The sequence below is a fragment of the Strongylocentrotus purpuratus genome, unplaced genomic scaffold, assembly GCF_000002235.5.
Source record: "Strongylocentrotus purpuratus isolate Spur 01 unplaced genomic scaffold, Spur_5.0 spur5_scaffold_16, whole genome shotgun sequence".
Taxonomy (NCBI): Eukaryota; Metazoa; Echinodermata; class Echinoidea; order Camarodonta; family Strongylocentrotidae; genus Strongylocentrotus; species Strongylocentrotus purpuratus.
In genome coordinates this window covers 25,496,138-25,517,255 of record NW_022145601.1, presented here as the reverse complement: position 1 = coordinate 25,517,255, position 21,118 = coordinate 25,496,138, and the positions used below count along the sequence as shown (strand labels likewise).

The window sequence follows — 21,118 nt, the reverse complement described above, 5'->3', positions numbered from 1 at the left end:
CTGGGCCAAATTTCTTATCATTTTGATGATAACAGAACCTTGCAGTACACCAATACTCATATGCTAGATGATCAACCTTTTCTGATTGATTCCACTTTCCTTTTACAATGCAATCGCATGACAATAACTGGTCTATACCTTTAAATGAAGTCCTCATTTAAAGCTATACACTGAGCTTCTGATATCATGGCAATTACATTTCTTGCAAAATCCTACGGTAATTGTAGTTGCCAAACGAATTCGAAGTATAAAGAACACGGAAGCCAAGAAAGTTGCGCAAATTGGGTTGATTATAGTCCCATATTAATTATCTTTGTGTAGTCCCATATTCCACGCTACATAAATACCAATATTCTGCATGTTAAGAAATTCATAAATTTAGGATTTAACTATAGACCGTTTCTATCATACTGTTTCTAAGACAAATATAGGTTATGTTTTTAATATATATATATATATTTTTTTTAGATAGTTTATTCCTCAGCACTACATCCTGACTTATGGAGTTTCGTCGTAGAAGTAGAAGTAATACTTGTACTTTAGCTATCTACCAGTACATCTGTAGGTCCATGATACCAACTATCTATACGTTAGCGATCTACCAATCACATTGATATAACACCTACAATATTTTGTCGTAGAATCTTCCAATTTTATTATCATTCACCTCGAACTATGAAAAAGCTAAATAAAGTATAAGAATCTCGTTGAGAAAGTGTTCTCGTGATAAAAGCATTGGATGAAACAAATCGTATCAAGTCCATAGTGCTGCATACCAATGGTGAACAGAGCAGAACAGATAGCTGTACGAACCTAATTGCAGCTTTTGTTGGTTTCCTCGGACATCCTCTTGGTTTTGTAGTCAGCAAACAGTGAATTACGTAACCACTACGTGGCAATAGAAAGAGGAGAATAGAATCGACTTACGCTGTACTTTTGCGCTTGTATAACACGCATTGACCTAAGATATTTCAGGCCTACATACAAATATGTACTGTACATGCATGGCTATAAATGGTTATTGAGAAGTAGGATTATATATATGGAAAATATGTATTCTCAATGAATACATATACATGTAATTAAAGTGTATCGTACAGAAGTGCCTGTTTATTGAGGATGATGCTGAGACATTAATTTTTGTTTGTTTTTATTGTTTTGTTTTCATGTTGAACAGACCACCCAGTGCATACCCAATCTTACGCAAATTCTACCAAGATTATTACGTTTGATACCCCCTTTTTGTAGGAGAATCCCCCCCCCCCCCCAGTTCCCACAGCATCGGGTCTAGACTGTATACTAATATTTACCGTTATTATTTCCGTTATAATTGTTGCTACATAATGAATGAAATCAATATTGACCTAAGCCCCTCCCCTCTCCCTTTCCCACTCCTGATTACTATGAAGCTCTGCTCTACACAGTAAGTTCTATAAATACAGTCTATTCTTACTTTTGCTTACATAAACGGGTAAACTGGTAAATCGATAAAACTTACTGTGCGAACCATTATTGTATGGCTCGCAGTCTTCCATGGATGCAATTTCTTTGACTGTGGGTGTATACGACCATGATACCAACAAAGAATTTAAATTAGGAACTCCCTGATACGACTTTAACCGTTATTCTGAAGTTTGTGACGGCGAAACAGTTATTACGTAATCACTTTCAATGGCTTCAATACTACAACTTTCATACTGTAAACAATGAAGGGGAACCGCGTGACAGTACACACAAATAACCCACACAATACACATAACGGTTTACAGTTACAGTTATGGGCGTGTTAACGGTTAGCCCATTTCTGCCCAACCCCACTTCATTGCTCAATGATGAGTGGTGATATCTCGGCCTAAAAATGCCAGCGTTGCCCACTATACTATAGTCTAATCAAAGAGATGTCAGTAACATTTAAAACATAAACAGGTTACATGAACTGAGTGCTGTGAGCTGTCTCGTTAATCAATGAATCAATCGACACAGTACTATAAAAGTCTATGTGTAAATGATTAAGTCGGGACAGGTATTAAGTATAGTATTTCCCTAAATCATACCCTATCAAATAAAATATCCACGACTTCATAAATTATCTAAATATAATACATATTCTTCGGATCCCATCGGAAATAAACGAATAGTCAAGGTTGATACTAATTCTCTGTTAATACTTGACGAAGAAAATGAATGAATGAATGTCCAATGATGATACTACGACACATGTCGCATGCATTGTGAAGCCTGGAGATCACATCATAACTAATGTAACTGAAAATTGAAGGAAGATAATTGCTGTTGTTTGGAAATGCCATTTTAAAACATGAATGACTAGTCACTACTATGAGCATGAACACTGGATCATTAAATTGAACGAGGACGTGGTAGTAATGCTATTTATGTCTTGAATGTAACACTCTTGACAGTATATTATCACTGTTTTATGCAAGGTTTCTTTTAAATTAGATACATAATAATGTGTGTCAATAATAATTTGAGCACCCTGATACTAATTTCAGCACCATTAAAGATGCATCAGACTATCTTCTCTTTTCCTCTTGATATGAGACATAATTTCCTCTCGATTTAATTTTGCTGGCACATAAACATTTTGCTGGTACCTACTCCATATGATATACGTTCATATAACCGCCACGATCATGATGAAACCGTTATTTCCTAAAATATAGGGCAATTTGTCCTTTACAAAATATTAAACAAAATTGAAAATACTACATGTACCAGACGATAATTCAAACAATGACAATATAGTCCTTATGACACAAAACGCGAATTTTACTGGTATGCCTATCTTTGACTTTCTCTGACTGTGACACTCTCCCATAATTTTACCAGGGAATTGTAAGTCTGAACAACGGTCAGGGAACATTGGTATTTGAACAGGTTTCAGGACCCCATCACGTGTTGAATGGACTTGAATCATCGCACTTATTTTTGAATGATGTAAAAAAGAAAAATGCAATTTAGAAAGCCGATGTTTGATGGAGTTTGGCGCAATAGAACAACACTTAGTTACATCGAAATGCAACTCTTTTATGAGAACAAAGTTTGTGGGTTACGTACGAATTTCGATTTAAGTACCCTTTCTGATCCATTTGAGAGAGATAGAGAGGGGGATGTGTGTGTGTCTGTGTGTGAGAGAGAGAGAGAGAGAGAGTGAGATAGAGAAAGTGAAACAAAAGATAGAAAAATAAAGAAAGAATTACAGAGGGAGAGTTCGAGAGAAGAAAAGGGGAGGATATCAAAAGAAAAGAGAGAAGACGTAACTATCATGCATGACGCTCATGTACCAATCAGGACTTTAACCCTTGAACGCAGACCTTTGATCGATTTGAATCTGGCAACCACCATGTGTATATTGTAGGGGGAAAAAAAAAATCGTCATGTAATTTATGAATACGTATTAAATAAACACATGTAGGACTGTATAAACAACTTCTGTGCGTCCAGTTATATAACGTATACAGGGATATTAAAGAAAATAATTAGAAGGCCGTAGTTGTTAATTTTTATTCGTCTCCTTCAAAGGCAAATGGGAATGATGGTGGGAAACATTGCGTTTGACGTTGAGAAAGCTTTTATAACTTTGTTAAAACTTCACAGATTGTTAAGAATGATTTTTGTCTCGCCTGCGTAGCAAAAAGCGAGACATAGGCGCCGCTTTTCCGGTGACGGCGGCGGCGGCGTCAACATCAAAAACTTAACCTAAGGTTAAGTTTTTGAATTTTTGATATCATTTTTAAAGTATAAGTTCTTAGTCAATGAAAGTTTGACTATAGGGTAATCAAGTATCCCCAATCATGTGAGTAGAATATCAGATCACAAAGTCAAGGTCAAAGGTCATTTCAGGTCAACAGACTTGGACTATGTTGTAGCATCATCATCGAAAACTTAACCATAGGTTAAGTTTTTGAATTTTTGATATAATTTTGAAAGTATAAGTTCTTAGTCAATGAAACTTGGACTATAGGGTTATCAAGTCTCCCCCATCATGTGAGTAGAATTTCAGGTCACTAAGTTAAGGTCAAAGGTCATTTGAGGTCAACAAACTTAGACTTTGTTGTCAACATCAAGATTCTCAAAATGCTTCTTCGTTATTTTTCAACCGATTTTTATTCTGATTGTTTCATATGATAGGGCTAGGAGGGGGATTTAAAATTTCTACACAGAATCGTGAAATTCATTATCTATGCTAATTTATGCAAATTTATTCGAAATCACAAAAAAGGCTTCTTCTCCTTCATTTCTCGACCGATTTTGATTTGGTTTGCTTTATATCGTAGAGCTTACTTTGGTACACTAAACTTCTACACAAAATTTTGAAATTGTTCTCCATTATTTAATTACGGTAATTTATGCAAATTTATTCCAAAAATAACAAAAATTGCTTCTTTTCCCTCATTTCTTGACCAATTTTGATTTGGTTTGCCTTATCTGGTAGAGCTAAATTTGGAACACTAAAGTTCTACACAGAATTGTGAGATTTTGCTCCATTGATTATTTATGGTACTTCATGCAAATGAAATGAAATTATGTCCCTTCCAGGGCATCACATTTTTATTTTTTGACCAGTTCAAACGTGTACCACATAAAATTTACGATTTCGTTATTGCGAGATGCGGATGAGCGCTACGTCATTGACGTTCTGGTTTATCATATTGAATTGCGTTATGCAGGCGAGACCGCCGAGAGCGTTTCCCTTGTTATTTAATGTGTTTCATGGATATGGGTGAAATAATAAATCAATCAAACAAACAACAACAACAAAGAAGAAAGGCACCTAAAACCAGTGATAAAACTTGTCGTTATACACAGTTTTCAAGTCTGTGACCTGATATCTATATTTTTAACCGGTACATGTAGCTCTAAAGATTTTTTTTGCTAATGAGGAACTGCCTACAGCTACATGACAATTGTATACGTCTAGACATACCTGTATATATTCCAGTCAGATTTATTTTCTCGCACATGTTGCAGTCTCGTACTTTTAAAAATTCAAGAGGCGTAGCAGACAGTATCACGTTCCAGCCCTTAGGCTAACTTACCCGAGGCATCATTATGCATTCAAAATAGACAAATAATGTTGTACGTCATCATTACGCTGATTGCAGCTTGTGTATTGTAAAACCAAAACTTAATTGAACGGAGTTTAATCCTAATGTATGCCGAATGGATGGGCACATTGTCAACGTGGGGGATTAAACGCCCGATGATTTATTTTTTCAATCAGGTGTATAAAGGTTCCACCTTTATAATGTTCCCGATAAACATAGAGTGGCATAAAGTGGGTCCAGACATTGATGGCGCATTGGTATCATGGGGGAGGGGGGGGGGGTACTGGTAGGACTACTGGACTTATTTGGTGGTTGAAATACGAGAGATCTGGGTCATCTAGTGAGGGTTGAGTGTGAAAAAAAGTCGTATCACCTTCCGGTAACCCCCTTTTCACCTCGCCTTCTCTCTTCCGTTCCGGACCGCTTTTCCTTTTGTACCCATTAGGGGTGGGGGGGGGGGGCACATACATGCCCATGAAGCTCTGAGAATCGCAATGTCGACACACGTAATGAAGTTCACATTCTGTTTACATTTACTTTTGATCAGTGGCTCGAACTGCATTGTTTTCATGATCTTGGGGGGGGGGGGGGGTTGTACATGTACGACACACACCTGCTCCGTTTAAAAATGCTCTGTGGTAAATGTGTTGCACAATTGAACTTCCTTATGTTCAACCCTGGACCTAACACAAATGGTTCAACCCTGGGGCCAAGACAGCCGACGACATCCCTAATCATAACCCTGAACCCAACCTTAACCCCAAGGGCCTCCCTAACCCAAAGCTTATTTCTTTGACGTGGTAAAGTCCGAGGCGAGTCCGAGTCCACTGGAGCAAAATAATGTCCGATCATCTTAACAGTTCAACAGAGCTACATGAACAGAATGAAAGAAATTTGTTTTATAGCTGCAAGTTGGTCATCACCACTTTGGTTACTGGTTGTAACCTGGGAGGTATACTTTTTTCTGGAATCACGCTGCATTTCACATCTTTCTTATAACGCTTATCGCTAATTGTCGCTGGACTTCGCTGCGAGAATTACTTCTGTGCCCTAAAGAGCTGACCGAGGCATCACAGCGCATGGACAGCAAATTTGCATCAAATTTTAATTAGAAAATCAGTTTGTATACAGGCCTTTTGTTGAAAGTTAGCCAGGAGTGCCAGGGGAATGGTAGCTGTCAAGTTTCATACAATCATGTAGATCACTTTTAATGCACCCGTCTTTGCGTAATTCAACCCCAAACAGGATCAGCCGACGCCAAATTGTTGTGATGTTGGATTACTTTATATGAGACAGGTCTTTCGCATTGAAGAACCGCGAATTACACGATTATCGGGTTAATCGAAACCCCTGACAGTGTCTCTGGAGTTCAGATTGACTCAGCTTTACGAGGGTTCCGGGCCTCGCAGCTTCCGCTTATATAATTTGGTCGGAAAACTTGAGAAAACCAGAAGCCCTGGCGTGTCCTCTGATGTCACGATGATTAAAGACGCGAAAGTCAAGTTTAGTCACTTCTTATCGAGTCGAAGCACATGTCCCCAAGAGTCCTCATCAATTGTCAATCTGAGATGAATCCCCTGATACAGATTTAGGTACCAAATGGTAGCTCATCTAGGAGTGAATTGTTATATGGAAGAAGTGCCTTGAACCATCCCCAAAATAGTGCATCTTTTCATAGTCTATACAAGTGTTATTTCGGGTACAGTTTTGTAGCACAAAATACCAAATGAAGAGCTATTTTGGAACATTTTACACGTAGGGTCCAAAGCTATAATCGTGTAATACATACATTGCACGTACCAACTTACCGAGGGATGCAGATCTACTTTTATTACACGACGGAACGTCTTCAAGAAACATGAATGATTGCTCAGAAAAAAAAAGTTTTGTGGGAACAGCGGGGAAAGCAAGGCAATCAACGTGAAACAGTGAAAGGAAGAACATGTGCATAATATAAGGACTAAACCTGTGCTGTGGTGTTCAGCAAAATCATTATGAGATCTGATGTCTTCAAGGAATCTTGGAGGAAGCATAATCATTATGAGATCTAATGTCTTCAAGGAATCTTGGAGGAAGCATAATCATTACGAGATCTGATGTCTTCAAGGAATCTTGGAGGAAGCATAATCATTACGAGATCTGATGTCTTCAGGGAATCTTGGAGGAAGCATAATCATTACGAGATCTGATGTCTTCAAGGAGTCTTGGAGGAAGCATAATCATTACGAGATCTGATGTCTTCAGGGAATCTTGGAGGAAGCATAATCATTACGAGATCTGATGTCTTCAAGGAATCTTGGAGGAAGCATAATCATTACGAGATCTGATGTCTTCAAGGAATCTTGGGGGAAGCATAATCATTACGAGATCTGATGTCTTCAAGGAATCTTGGAGGAAGCATAATCATTACGCAATCTAATCTCCAAAAGGAATCGCCAAGTCACTCTCACCATCACTATGAATATGACTGACAAAGAAAGCGGACAAAATATACAGTTCCTCAGGTAGACAATGGAACATCCCTTCACTGCTATTATGTAAAAAGTGAATATGCATGTGACACCTGTTCTACACATTGTTACATAATAGCAGTGAAGGGATATTCCTTTTGTCTACCTGACGAACTGTATATTTTGTCCGCTTTCTTTGTCAGTCATGTTCATAGTGCATGGACCTACTACATGCTCTAACTAGGTCAGATTGCGCAAGGAAACGTCTCAACGTATGATACCACTATAACACTTTCGACTTTCGACTTTCGAGGTCAAGTTCAGGACAATGCGTTGGCACATGCTCTGGGCACGTGCGCCTTTGTCCGCTCATCTCAAAGTACATAAAGAGAAAGATATTTAAGAGAGCGCGCGACTTACATTTTCTACAACTTCGTGATCTAGCAGCCGTATGTAAATATTGCAGTGGCTTGATAATATCCACAAAATGAATACTATCAAAACAATAATTACGAGCCACAAATCAAGGGGCGGACACAGTGTTTTGAATGATTAAGGGTTAGGAAACCCTTATCACATAGGCCTTATCCTCTTTTACTATTTCTACTCCTTTTCCGTGGAAGACAAGCGCCTCCATCGTTCCAGTTGCCCCTCAATGGGTGGACCCATGCTACGCCATTGCAATTCTGTATGCCCGAAACAATATATGCTGTTGGTCTTTTAGACGTTCTTGAGCGAGCGAACGTGATTATTAAAGATAAACTTTAGTACTGGTAATGCGATTGCATTGTGAAAGAAAAGGTGTGGAAAGGATCAGAAACTGTTGATCATGTAGCATGTAAGTATTGGTGTGCATGCACTGCAAGGTTTTGGAGTCATCAAAATCATAATAAATTTGACCGAGTCTTGGTAAAGTAACAAGCACTCACATAGAAAGCTATATATGGGACAACACACATGGTGTCGGGGCTAGTACTACCTTGATTTCCTTGTCTTTCTATGCTCATTACTCAGCCAGTATACATTTTCTTTCAAAATTGTTTGGCACATGTCATTTATTTGTAATCTTGAACATTCAGTGTAAGTTTCGTTTGATTCTGTGAGAATTAATTTTTTTTTACCAGTACTGGAGTTTATCTTTAACTATTTGTTTGCCTTTGTTATTTTTCAGTTGTTTGCAAGTGTATTTGCCATCTAAAATCCAATGTAGTTAATGATCTCAAGTTTTAACGGAAAGTCCCATCTTCCTTGCCCAGGGTAATATGTTTGAACAAATGTTAAATTCATTAAGCGTGAAATGTCTAAAGGAAATACAATCTAGTTGGGAGTCAGGAGATCATCTGTGAACATGATATGGATGCATGCATGGAAATAAGACTGGAGTCAGGAAGTTATTACGCTGAAGGTACTTGACTTCTCAAATGTGGTCCATATTCATAGTGCACGGGCAAACAAGCAAATGGAAATATGTAGGGATGTACTGACAGTGTTGGGACCAGAGAAAAACATTTAAGCTTTTGGGGACTAGGCAGTACAGAAATAAAAGAGTAAATTTGTAAAATATATCAAAGTAAAACAAGGACAATCGGGACGGGGACATTGATTCGTCTTCTGGGTTGTTTATTTACCGTCCATTATTCCAACCTTCCATCGTTCGTTCATACGTCCCTTCGGTCGTACAATACATTAGTCAAGGGTTATTGGACCTAGTTGTAATTGCTCAAGGCCCGTCGGTCCAAGCTACCATTGGTGAAGGTTCACTGCTTCCACGTCTCACTAGTCGAGGCTTACAGGAACTTAAACCAGTTGGTCATATATCGTATTGGTCCTACAGCCTAGTGATTTTGTACCATCGGTTATGTTCTATAGGTCCTACACAGGATTGGTCAAGGCCCATTGGATCCACATCCAATTGGTCAAGGCCAGTGGCCATAATTCCCTTTGGCCAAGACCTACAGGATCGTCATCCAGATTGTCATATATCACATTGGTTCCAAGGCCCAGTGGTCAATCCTATTTCTCCTGCATCCCCCTGGTCCTACCGACCATCGGTCCTAAATCGTATTTACTAAGGCCCATTTGAACAAACATCCGGTTGGTCAAGGCCCTTTGGTCATACGTGCCATCTTTCATATCATGTCTATCGGTTCTACGTCCGATCAGTCAAGGAGCTTTGGATATACTTCCAATTGGTCAAGGCCCATTGGTCCTGCATCCAATTTGTCGTGTGTCACATTAGTTCCATGAGCCAATGGTGTTCGTGATGAGATCAAAGGAAGGTCGAAGACGTAAGGCCAATTGGGACCATTAGAACACGGTGACCAATGGTACATTCATAGAACCAATTGGACTTTTTAAACTTAGCACAGATATCGAGCTACATACACGTAGGATAACACTTCATTTCTAAAGGGCAATGTCTCTTAGAACTGAGCTTATAAATGTCTTCGCCCAATAAATTTGCAATCGCTATTCTGCAGTAGTGGGGCAATTTTGGAAGAAGGATAGGGCAAGATTAATGACCATCATAAGGAGTCGTTTGATTTTCTTTGATAAAATTTACTACATCCGGGGGCTCGGGATCATTTCCTTTGCGGAATCACTGAACCTTCGTATTATCAGAATTTACATGTAAACAACAAATGGCCCAGTAGGATCTTAGTAAAAATGCCATCGATTGGAAATGGAGAAAGAAAACTACCTGGAGCCGGCGGCAAAGCGGGACATACGAATTGGTCTTATGAATTGTAGGACTACAGTAGGACTGCTCTGTCAAGTAATTTGTCGATGTGTTTAGTGCAAATGCTGTAAAAGAGTGAGTGTTCAAGCATGCAGAGTGGGCGAAAATATTAAACCCTGTGGCCCATCCTTTACGGAAAATAGTGGTTTTTCGCCTGAAACCTATATATTTGGTTTCTAAACATTAAGGTTGTAATACTTGATTGGGACTGAACTGAACAATGTGCCTTTTTCTTGAAGAGATGTTTCAATGACTCTTGAATGAAGCGTAACGAATGAAATTAATAAAACGTCTACTGCCATACGCACATTGAGAAGGTACCCAAGGTTGCAGCTGATCAGTCTGGTTAGAGCAGGGAGAGTGGTTAAAGGTTGGAATTCATGTCGTCCATCCTATAAAATTTTCATTCTATTTTACATCCATTAAATTCATACCATGCCCTTTCCAGGAACAATCTCCTTCGAATATGTTAAATCAAAATTTAAAATCCATGTGGCTATGCTACAGGCGCATTCAGGTGAACATTCTTTAGCTTTCGAAATGCACACGTCGTGACGCTTCCGTAATCATTAATTTTTTTCCCCCGAGAAATTCTTTTCATGTATCGACGTTTGGAGTCGGGGTAGATCCGTTCTTTTTGTTTGGGTGTCTACATTAATGTTGAATCTCAAACACTGTATTGACGGCGCAAGAGGACTGGCAAACTGCCAAGGTGGTTGCTAGGCAGCCAGCATCTCCCTCAAAGAAATATGATCTCCTTTATGGATGAAGCACTTGATGCCTTTGTGGAGGATGAAAGGCATTCATACCAGCCCTAGTCGATTCATTCTCTATTGTAGCATGTACCCCCTTGGATAGTCCGATATTGATACTATTTTAAAGGTAATACAAAGTTTGGGGAATTTTGAAAATTGGGTGGATAGAGATTCTTTACAATTTTGATATATTTGGATGCCCCTGCGGATGTATTATAAGCACTAGAAAATTTAGCCCCTAAAACACTTCTGCTTTCGATGTTCATGAACCAGATTCATGACCCCACGCATTGGTTGGGTGTTGCTAGGTGATTGAAGGGATGGGAGGGGGGGGGATGGGAGGGGGGGGGGGGTGTGATGAAATGAGCAGGAGTGGGATGGGCGGGCTAATTGAAAACTTGATATTTATCAATTCAAATTTTCCTTTAAAAAAGCTAACATGCCCAAAACGGCCTAGATTAAAAAGAGAAATAAATGAAAATAAAAATCGTTCGTACCACCCAGAGAACATCTACTCGTGAAAATTAAGAAAAAACTAGAAAATATCTAAAACCGCAAAGCTTGCCAAACACAGAGCCGATAATAACGACCTGACGATGTTTAATATGGTCACGTTCCGTGCAAGCTCAAGCCAGCAATGTCTAGACAGCTCAAAAGTGCAATCTCGACGGGTTACTTGTAATAAAGGCTCGGTATGTATGGGGAAGACTGATCGGCACAAGTGTCAGACGACGTAGTATGTTGATCAAAAATATGCCGAGTCACGTGATCGCCACACCCTCGGCATGCCTCTCAAAATTATGCGATCAACGACGTCATACCAAAACATTGCCGCCATGTTGCGTGCGTGCGTGTCGTGTTGCTCATTCGTGTTGCTCATTGCATATTTCAGATTCTAGTGAACTCTTGGTTTGAATATTTCATCACTCTTACTTTGTAATTAAGATCTTCACCCAAATCCAGTCCACGAACGAAAATGAATTGAAATGGGAATAGGCTTATTGTTTAAAACGCACATAATGAAATGCGTTTCTGCGTTCATGTCATTGGTAGGATGTAAACAAATGCTCATTTATTTACATGCAGATGCATTTTCAATCATTCAATGATACCACATCAGAATACAGTAATCTTAAAAACCCGAATAAATTGTTAGCATCGCTATCGGTGTCCGATCAGTACATAAATGCACGCGACGCGACGACGTAAACAAAGGATAGGGATTGCGAGTATGTTAATAATATCATCTAGGTTATTCCTATTCGTAGTGCAGACCTTATTTTGTGTTCGATTTTAAATTCACAAAAGTCAGCTATAATTGCCCGTCGTGCTCTTTTTGGGTCTCACTAAAATCTAGAACAAATGTAGAGGAAGACTTAGTTATGTCGGTCCACTTGAATTATTTTATTATTTTGGAAGAAGTCATAGTTTTGGATGTTGTTCCTGTAGCCCAAGTGGTCTGTGAAGCGAGACTATTTTACGCGAGAGTTCAGGATAAGGACACATGAGGACATTCAGTTATGAAGGAATCCCGCCGCGTTCGTACGACGCGACTGGCAGCAACATGGCCTGGATGATGGGAAATCGTATCCCCTTCCCAATGAACTTCCTTGTCCTTCCGAAATTTTAGTGTTACACTGGGTCGTGTGTATGATGTACTGGTATACGGACCGAGTGCATGGTCAGTATGAATGCATTGCATGCTAAATCTGCAAGCAAAAATGTAATTTGATGCTTAGTAAACACAAGGAGTTATCTGTTCAGTGGAATACCTCCATTTAGAGTCCACTCGTAATTATGTGTTTGATTCATATAGGAGGAAAAATACATGTCAATTCTTAACACCTATTCCTTAGACCGTACTCCAACTTCCAAAACGAATCCTTTAATGAAATTTCTTCGAAGACGAAAGTAAGAAAAAAGACAAGGAAGTCAAGACTGAAACTAGAAACGAGCGGATGTGATGTAGCTAGACTAAGATATGGAGGTGTGTCGAAGGCTTGTCCCATTCCTGTGTGTCTGTATTCCTGTGTGTCTGTACTAATACGGCCTACGTGCGGTTTTACACTTTCATTTCCCGCCTTGTCTGTCGCTATGTTCATTAATTATTGATCGTAATGATATCTGCGTATAATTCGTGCAGATGTTGCAGCAGCCATGTGTTAGCATTGGCGTAAAGCCGTCATTGAAATAGGATTGAAATAGGATCATATTAATCCACATGATTGCCTAGGTTTGAAGAGCATCGCTGAGTGGGATATTACACTTTGTTTACATTCATTTGAGTGTTCTCATCTAGGCGTGTGTGGGTGTGTGTTTGGATGTGGGTGTGAAATATTATCTGTATCACGTGTACATTATATGAAATGTCTCTGCGATTGTGTTTATAATTATATAAGTCAGTAGAAGTCTTTTGAGTTTCAATAGTTAACAAATATAATGTTACGGAAGAGTTACGTGTATACTATATCGGTTGAGATTAGCAAGAAGGCATCACTAATGCGTGCCCCCCGTCTTGTGGCATTTCTCCATCAAAAATAGAATGCCACTTAGGAGGTCTTACACCGACGTCATTGCGTAGTATGTTGTGTTTGTTTGTGTGTGTGTGTATGTGCGGCACGTGCTGACTTCTTGCTTATTATGCAAGCTGAGAGTATGTTTACTACATGTACGTGCGTTGCTCCTCAGGGGTCTTGCATAATTACGCACGTAGCTCTTTGACCAAATTTGACTCAAGGTCAAGGAAACTGTAGAGTCTGAGTGATACATTAATATACAACTAATAAAGCGGTCGCTACGATCAAATCATTACACATTGTTAAACAAATTAATGTAAGCTCTATGCTTATCCATGGTCTTACAATTATTCTGAGAAATAAGCTTTTACTTCTTGCCAAGTTTCGAAGTAACGCCGCTGAAACTGTTAGCCAGAATTGGTTTCATTTTGCCCAGTTGTTGCTTCGTTCATGAACATCATGTCAATATTATGAACATTAATGTTATATTATTTTCGTGGTTTTCCGGAAACCACATTCCCTTGTTTAAGAATGACGAGAAGCTATGATGCATCATAACTCGTTGTAATCCGAGAGGAAGACATTTTATAAGTCAACAGGTTTAAAGAAATAGGATGTTGTTGGCAGCGTCGGTACCGGGAGATATCCCTTTTATAGGATGTGTCTCCTAGAATCTTGAGGTCTTGATTCTCGCGGTTGCCCACGAAACCACATTCCTAAGTTTTGGAATGACTGGGGTTGAAGAGACGTGCCAATAATGTAATGACTTCCCCCATCCGAGAATAAGTACATAATATTGGATGTCCTTATACATTAACAAGACCGCAATTCCAATGCCCCAAACCCTCACGTACTGCATGGCTGGAAGGATAAGTGGCTTTAAAGTATGATTGGATTATGAACGAAATGATTTCATTCAGCTTTTTCAAAAATAAATTTAGAATTATTTGTTGTGATCGTTAGCGTATTATAGCGAGATTGCTCATGTTGGTTGGAAGAGCGGCGAGCCAAAATGATATTTGTATGAGGAAGTATTTTACGGTCTCAATAAATTGCGGACAATGAATCTCTTCTGTTGGTGTGGTTTCGAGTTCAACCGCACATCAAAACAAACGATTATTACTAGCGATTTGACAGCGAATTAGGGCAAACAACACAATATAGACATTTTGCGGTACATGCAGATCAATTTAAAACTGTCAAAGCTTCATGCTTCATGTAGGCTCTTAAAAAAACTCATCGTATTACACTATAGCTCTATACCCTCTTCTCATTCTTCTTTCCCCTTTCTCCCGTTTCTTCTTCTTCTGTTTCTTCAACCTCAACCTCTGATGTGACATGCGTGTAATTCTGTCTTACTACAGCCAGCAACTATCGTTACATTGAACATTTCTCCTGACTTATAAGACCTTTATTAACCTTTTAAGAACTCTGTTGTTAAAAGTGGAAAACGTCTTCAGAAAAAATATATATATATTTTTTTTTACTTCCAGAGGTTTTGGCATTTCCTTTTAAGAGACGCGTGCTTTATAAAGAAGAGAACTTACACAAAATACAGTAGAATTAAGGAGGCATTTAATTTGTGATGAATTAAATCACATCTTGACTTTGTCTTTTTACGAATAAAAATATAAACACGCCTGTTTTCCCTTTCTTCCGACTTTGATTTTTCGCGGTAGAATATAGAACATTATACCCTAGCCTTTGGCTAACCCTATAACCCTAACCTTTAAACCTAACCTTAACCATACAACCCTAAACCTAAAATCCAACTTAATCTTAACCCTACCTATATTATTTTTGACGAAATGAAGCCCGGAGCAATGTTTTCGCAGGATCAAAATTAATCCGTTTAAATCATGAACCTTATACTTTAAATCACCATATAAACGCAGCTTGGGTGTGGAGCATAAGATATTTTGATAAACACAGCCACAAGACGGTAACATCTCCATCAATTATGAACCCATGCACTATCTGGATGAAGTGATTGCCGTTCTTCATACTATGACATTTGCTATACATCGCTTGGACATTGCATGTTATGAATGGTATCATCATTAACATGCCTGGCATATACTGCAGTTAACATAGTTTAATACAGCTACCCTAATACTGTCCATGCAGATCAAAACAATATTACTTTGTTATCATTTAATGTTCTGTAGTAAAACAGTGCCTGTATATAGCGATAGACTTTTTGTAGGCGTGTGTTATTTACTTCTCTTCTTCTTGCATTACATTTTCCTCGGGTCTTTCTCACCTCTCTCTCTCTCTCTCTCTCTCTCTCTCTTTCTCTCTTTCTCTCTCTTTCTTTCTCTCTCTGTTTCTCTCCCCCCCCCCTACGAAGCTGATACATTGCAGTCCATATTTCGATAGTTTCATGTATCTCATTGCACAAAGCTAGCTTTCACAGTCAAATATACACAACAAGGGATTGTTATTGCTAAACTCGGAAGTTAAAATAAATGATCAAGAAATAGTCAACTCTGAATACATGGACAAAAATGAACGAATTCTCTTAAAAAACAGTCGAGTATGTAAGTTGAAGCCAGTCACCGTGCTAAAATAAATAAACGAAATGAAATGAAAAAAGAAAAGAAAAGAAATATGCAATGAAGTCAATGCATCATTTTAGAGGAAGAGGAAGAGAGATGGAGAGAGAGAATGAGAATGAGAGAGAGAGAGAGAGAGTCAATATGATTATAGGAAACACTTACATTATTATGAATAATACATGAGTAGTATAAAATTACTGTTCAACTGACGTAGGTGGCCTACATTGTACGTAACACTGCTCATGTTCGTAGAGATTATTAGTGCTTGTAATTGTGTAATTGATGTACATTTCCGCGGTGTATTCCGAAGTATCGAATGAAATTAGGTCGTTGGAACGAGCAGGATGTCCAATCTGCGGGAAATGTACACGATACCGTTCATAAGTATTTACGGCGATCTTGGGTAGATAGTAATACACTGCATGACGTAACATTTCTGTCTTGAAATCATTATTTGGGGTAAAAAGAAGCATTCGGTGCAAAGAGAATTGTAAAGTTATTTATAGATTTTATCAAACCAGCAAGCGAACTTCTCCCTTGAGATACGATTATTATTGCAGTCTCGCTATACTGATGGTATCTCATGTGGATCGTGTAGGAATCACGTCTATTAATATCTTATTCAAATATTTTGAGTTGGGTTCTTGTAGTTGAAATTGTTGTTGTGTAAAATGTATTTCGCAGTTCATAGATGCTAGCTTAGTTGGCATAGCAACTGAACAAAGGTGACGGCACGTGCATTTTATCCGATTCGAATTTGTATAAAGTAAAATAATGCCTCGATGGCGAGGGTATTCGTCATGATCTTCTTTCAAATATTTTGCCGATGAATCGTGACTGGAAGGTTTGCGGAAAACAATAAAATTGCGAACTTCAGCTAAAATTTCAAAAAGCCACACTCGATATGATAGCTTGGAAATGTCAACATGCCAAATATAGCCGCATAAATTGAATAGTCTAATGCTTTGGGGGCATTGTACCAAGATATAGGTCGCGGGCATTAGCGGCGGAATTTTTAATTTTGATTGTATTTATTTGGTTTTTGTTTGTTTGGGGGGGGGGGTGCACGGGTGTAGGTTAAGGTTCTGTCATTTAGTGAATGCTCGCTAGTACATGAATGATATGATAGGCCTTAACATTCTTCTTCCTCCACTTTTATTTGTCTTCTTCTCCTTCTTCTTTTACTCATTTTCTTCTTCTGTTTCTCATTTCTACTTGTCTCTTCTTTTTTGTTTTTCTTCTTCTTCTCGATCTTCTTGTTCTTCACCTGCTTCGTCTCCGCCCCATTCTTTCCTCTTATCAGTTAGTATTTTCTATTCGAATTAAAATATAGTCAGCCACACGGGCCCTGCTCCCCTGTTTGAAATATTCCTCGGTGTTGGAGTAAAATATCATCGACCGACACCATTTTAGCTGATTTCAGCATATTCCTGACTTGCACCCTATATTACTTACTGAACCCTGCAAAGTAACAATGAATCACAATTGATCATTATTGATTTACAACTACAAATGAAATACTTCTGAATCTCGGTAAATGAATGTCTCGTCTGACGACCTTATACGCTCACCCATTTTGGTATAGCCGCAGGTATATACCATCTGCATTCATAGTAACCCGTTCTGTTTCCGACAATGGTTTGAACTGGCCTTCTTTAAATAACAGAATGCTATTTTGGAGATGGTTTGACTTTGACAAATCATGTGGTACACAAAGTATATTTGAAATCTGCTGAAAATCAAGATAATTGCACTTTGTTTAGTAATTGATTTATAGTCTGAAACCTGTTGCTTGTTTTGATTTTTCAGCTCTAATGATTAGGTCATGGAAAAGAATATCCTCTATTATGAATAGCCTATGTAGGCCCGTCTCTGTAGTACAGTGTAATTCGAGTAATAAGCAAGCAGTAGATTACAAGACCACACGATTTAATTAACGAGGCCTTTTTAAAGCCTCAAATTAGATCATCAACCACGTCTGTCAATACCAAGAAGTATACTATCAATAATCATTACGCTTACGTGACGCAGCTATAGGGGCGTCATGAGACCTTTTGTGTAGCGCTGGTATGTATAGCTGTGATTTAAAAAAAAAGCTCCCTTACACTCTGGCTGTTATCCAGACTTGATCTAAGAAAGAGGAGGATGAAAATGAAGAGGAAGAGGAAGAGGAAATGGATGATGATTGGGATGAACGTGATCAGGGCCACCTACGCAAAGTTTAACATGATTTCGTGATCGGTCGATTTATAGATTTGTGCTCATAAATCGATTGTAGGTATCAATAAATTGCAAAAAAAAGCAATCGATCGGTGACTCACTGGGTCCCGAATGATGATTTTAGACTTTAAGTGAGCATATTTTGTGAATTAAAAAAAAACAACGATGAAGTTATAAACTGCATGTACTAATGTACTGGCTACTACTATATGATGACGGCGTAGGTTGTCTATGACTACCGCTCACATCGTCCAATATACTAAATTAATAAGTAGACAAAATGATTATATAGACCAATTGGGTAGTACACGAACTAGTGCAGACTAAACGGCTATCGTATAAACCATCCAAGCGATCAGAATGAAAGCTGGTTAAGGTTATAGAGAAACCATATACCCAGATTGGACGCATGACTGAAATTCTCCGGGCTTGCCTGCCAACTTGAAAGTTCACTAGGTACCAAGTGGTATTGATTATATAGCGAAATTTTTTATTTTTACCGCGGACATGTTGAGGTGTTGAGGTGTTGCGCTTTAGAGAAAACGTTTCTGGACTGTGAACCCCAAGGGAATAGGTTGGAATCACTATACCACAGCACTAACGTCCTTTAGCAAAACATTAATCTACATTTGCCACATCGACCCGGGTGTAGTAAATGGGTATCTGGTATTAGGAGTTATTCCTTTAATGCACTGAGCGCTATAATGGTTGCCAGAGCGAAACTGGGGTAATTATCCAAAGCCCTTTAGGAGCGCATAGAGACGTTTTAATGTGATATAGGCGCTATGCAAGAACGGCATATCATTATCAATATTATGGCGGAGAAGAAACGACGCCATTTTTCGATAGGGTTATGTTATGAAAGACCGAAAGGTAAAGTAAGGTGTCGATGCATAAAGACAATTGATGTTTCATCATAATGGTGTTAAATAAAATGGGTAGGCGTTATAAAAAACAGAGACGGCAGACAGAGGTAAACTAGATTTATTTTAGACAAGACGTCGTCAAGACGTCGACTATTACTTGAACGTTGAAATGACTGCCAGTCAATGTAAAAGTTCTCCGTGATAACCACACCATGGCATGAGTTTGATTCAAGTAGGTCTGTGTTATAAAAACAGAGAGAGATACCCAAGACTGTCGTAGGTGATATACACCTGTATATGAGACGATGAACAAGACAGTATACGTAACCCAAGGAGTCCCCAAAGGTGATAAGTGGTTACTTGCGTAACCTTATTGATAGCTTGATGTATGCGTGGACGTAGATTCAAGAGTGATGATACCATGTGGTGATATTGGATATAATTATGTAAACTATAGACAGATATAGGCCTATGTTATGACAACAGAAACATAGATTATCCGCATAGGTTAGGTATGACAAGGACACGACCAAGGTCAGGTACAGGCTTTAGACTTGCAGTGATGTCGCCTTCTTCATGTTCGTAGCGAGATGCCAACGACTCTACCTCTCCAGTCATGCCGATTGTACTTTACTTGCTCCTTCGACGTTTACTCCAGAGTAAATTTCGTCGCTAAAAAACAGTAATCATAATTTCAACCCGGGAACAATCACTATGTAACCCTACTCCCAAACCTAACACCAAATCCAATTGCAACCCAAACTGTAATCCTAAAATTGTGAACAAATAAAGCCCGGAGCAATTCGGATGATACCCTAGTATTATCTATTAAACCAAGGAGATGTAGGCCGATGTTACACAAAACAGAAACAAGAATTATCCGCAGAGTTCAGATAAAACAAGGACATGAAGAAGGCACGTATAGGCCTTCCAGAGGTATCTTCTTTATAGCAGAGAAGTGACGCCAGCGGCATCAGCTTTCAGATAGGATGATGAGCTTGATGACTTGGTTTTTGGCTGCTTGACGACATTAAATGGATGTAGGTCAACACAATGGAGCTATCTCTTGTATAGGTTTACGGTTACAAAAACAGAAAAAGAAATACTCCAGACGTTTTGGCAAAGAAACAAAGGTGGGGCACGTGTCTGATGCACGGCACCATGCACGTTCTTGATCAATGATCTTGATAAGGGGTGTTAGAGTTATATGTGGAAATGATCATGTGAGAACATACATGTAGATTCAAGTAGGTCCATGTTATGAAAACATAGACACCGGAAAATTTCTTGGCAAGTCGCAAGTCGAGAAGTTGAAGCAGGGAATTCTTGAAGTTCCTTGGTTGAAGCAGGGACTTGATAGACATCTATCAAGTCCCTGGTTGAAGGATGTGTCTGTACTTCACGTAGTGAATTGGGCTTTAACCCTTTCGCGACAGTCTTAATAGTCATTCCACATCATGTTGTTTCGTTCAGTAACTCTTGATTCAGAGCCCTGGAAATATACCAGATAATAGTATACAATGAGAAGAAAGGGCATAAATTTCTGCTCAGCGTCTTGGAGTGCATCCAGTTTTGTTGCTTGGCCATATTGGCCCGAATTCACAAAGGAGGTTTGTCGACAAACCTTAGTTTTCGTGCGTCATATGACGCGTTTCGACGCGTTTTTACAACGCGTCAAAACGCGACGTGTCGACAAACCTCCTCTGTGAACTCGGGCCATTGCGTTTCATGCTAAGAAATTTAATGAGAAAAGTAATCTTTAAAATCCTTAAAAAAAAAACGTTGAGAGGATCAAAAAAATTGTTTTCGATGAAATTTCTACTCTTGTATATTTTCAGAGACAGTATGTGAGACCTGGTAATTGAATAAAAGTGAAATCTTCACAGAACCCGCCGAAATTAAGACTGAGTGTTGCTATTGAATTGCTTTTCGAAGGTAGTTGTG

General features: G+C 38.8%; 1 protein-coding gene across 1 annotated transcript in view; it reads left to right on the top strand.

Moving 5' to 3' along the window:
* LOC583743 (solute carrier family 2, facilitated glucose transporter member 1) overlaps positions 1-21,118 on the top strand; it is a 55,905-nt gene that overhangs the window by 10,669 nt on the left and 24,118 nt on the right. The gene's annotated exons all lie outside the window — the stretch shown is intronic.